The sequence below is a fragment of the Cherax quadricarinatus genome, chromosome 42 (genome assembly GCF_038502225.1).
Source record: "Cherax quadricarinatus isolate ZL_2023a chromosome 42, ASM3850222v1, whole genome shotgun sequence".
Classification (NCBI taxonomy): domain Eukaryota; kingdom Metazoa; phylum Arthropoda; class Malacostraca; order Decapoda; family Parastacidae; genus Cherax; species Cherax quadricarinatus.
In genome coordinates this window covers 6,498,127-6,500,626 of record NC_091333.1, presented here as the reverse complement: position 1 = coordinate 6,500,626, position 2,500 = coordinate 6,498,127, and positions in this window count along the sequence as shown.

Here is a 2,500-nt window from a genome sequence, read left to right as displayed (position 1 = left end):
TGACGCAAGATTTTCACGTCATGGAATCGCCTCAGCCTCAGTCCATGACTCAAGATCGCCAGACTGGGATCATGCAGTCACCCCAGCAACAGTCCGCGGCGCAAGATTTTCACGTCATGGAATCGCCTCAATCTCAGTCCATGACACAGGACTTCCAGGTGATGGAATCGCCACAGGGGCAGTCCATGACTCAAGATCGCCAGACGCAGATCATGCAGTCACCTCAACCACAATCCATGGCACAGGACTTCCAAGTCATGGAATCGCCACAGCCACAGTCCATGACTCAAGACTTTCAGATAATGAAGCCACCACAAGAACGACAGCCCACGACTCAAGACCTCCAAACCCAGACCATGGAGTCACCGCCCCCACCATAACCCATGAGTCATCACAGCCCATGAGCCCTTACAGACCATGAGCCATCACAACCCTTCAACTCAAAATACAAATATACGACTCCATTGCAGCACCAACGAAGCACATTAACAAAAGCTTCCATTTAAACCCAACTTCAGTTCCTTACTCGCCACGGCTGGAAGTGATCTAAGTCAACTCCAAATTCAGTGTGGCCATTGGAATTGAAATTGAATAGTTAGTGCTACTGCTGGCAAGCAAGAGGGACTACAGGAAATCAAAGAGGGTTAATGGAAGTTAGGTTAGACAACTGGACGATAAGCAGAACTTGTGGAAGGGAAGGAGGACCAAGGGAAATCAAGAGTTTCTATTGAAACTGGAATGCGGCTGTTGGATTTCAAGATGCTGAAGATTAAGAGTATGCAATCTGGGCTCAACTAAGGATGCTGAGAAGCAGAGACACGTCGGTAGGAAATAACTCCACTATCCATGCTGCCACTGGATACTTGGAGCCTACCTCTCTCACCTCTACCATGCCTCCACCATGCCTCTGCCACACCTCCACCTCAGCTGATAAACCACTGTGGAGAACCTTTTGTAATAGCCTCAAACCCTGCCCTCACACATTTATATAGTGGTGTGAGTGCAGGTTCGAAACTCTGGTCTGAAATGTGGTGGATATGGCCGGTGAGACAATGGGAAGGAGTATTACACGTGTGGATTCATCAGTTGTGAAAGCGAATCTGAAAAAAGCAAATTTGACTTCACACACACAAAAAAAACATTCCTTATGGGTGATCCTGTTTTTTTTCCACAGGGTGACCTATTTTCCACAAGGTGACCTGTTTTCCACAGGGTGACCTATTTTCCACAGGGTGACCTTTATCTCCTAAGTTGCTTGTATTGGTCCTGTGAATAATAATATTAATACAAAATAAACAGTCCTTTAAAAGGCATCTGAAAATATGTGAAACAAACTCTTGTAAGATTTAAAAAGAAAGAGATGATATTTGATAAGCGAAAAACTTAAGGGTAAACTATTACAAAAACGTAGCGACAGATTGGCGATCATCAATGAGGACTCAGTGTGGACTAAGCGAGGAATCAGTGAAGATTCAGCGAGTATGAGTGAGGACTCGGCAAATACTAGCTAGCGATGAGCGAGTAGTTGCTACTTGTACTTAGCAAGTGCTCATCAGATTCTCGGGGAATATTCAGCGAGAACTCGGTGAGGGCTGACTAAGTCAGCAGCTTGTGTTGTGACGTGCTGACATTGTCCGTTACATTGAAACACAACACTGCGGCGTTTCTGAGGATGCCCTTTGGACTGAAGACAGCACCGAGTAGTAGCAAAGGGCACTGCGAGAGAGTTATTTAGTGTGTGAGTGAACGAGCTCGTGATTGTCTCAGAGTGAAAGAGGGAAGTAAGTGATTAAGCGACCAAGAGGGTAAAGAAAAATGAGTTTTAGTGACAAAGTGAAGTGAAAGATCATATTTTTCACAATGAAGCAATTAATAAACAATTAAAAGAAAATAACAAAATGTTCCATATTTGAGATCTAGAAATGATAAAGCAGAAAAAAATGACAAATTAAATGAGAGAAAATGGTTATTTTTTAAAGAAAACGTAAAGAAAATGGAGGAGGGCTTGGATTTATTGGGAGGGGGGAGTGAAGAACTTTTGGAATTTTCCAAGTGTTATGATGAAATTGTTTTAATATAATGAATGATAAGAGAGTGAATAGCAGTGGGGGCAAGGGAAGCCAAGGGGGCTTCAACCCCTATAATCTCCATTAACTAAACAAACCCAAGATACATAATAATAATAATAATAATAATAATAATAATAATAATAATAATAATAATAATAATAATAATAATAATAATAACAATAATAGAAATTCTGGAGCCACTCCTGTGTTTAGTGTATATTGAGTGTACAGCTGGAGGAGTGTATGAAGCATACACGGTGTAAGGAGAGTGTATGGACTATACTCGGTGTAAGGAGAGTGTATGGACTATACTCGGTGTAAGGAGAGTGTATGGAGTATACTCGGTATAAGGAGAGTGTATGGAATATACTCGGTGTAAGGAGAGTGTATGGAGTATATTCAGTGTAAGGAGAGTGTATGGAGTATACTCA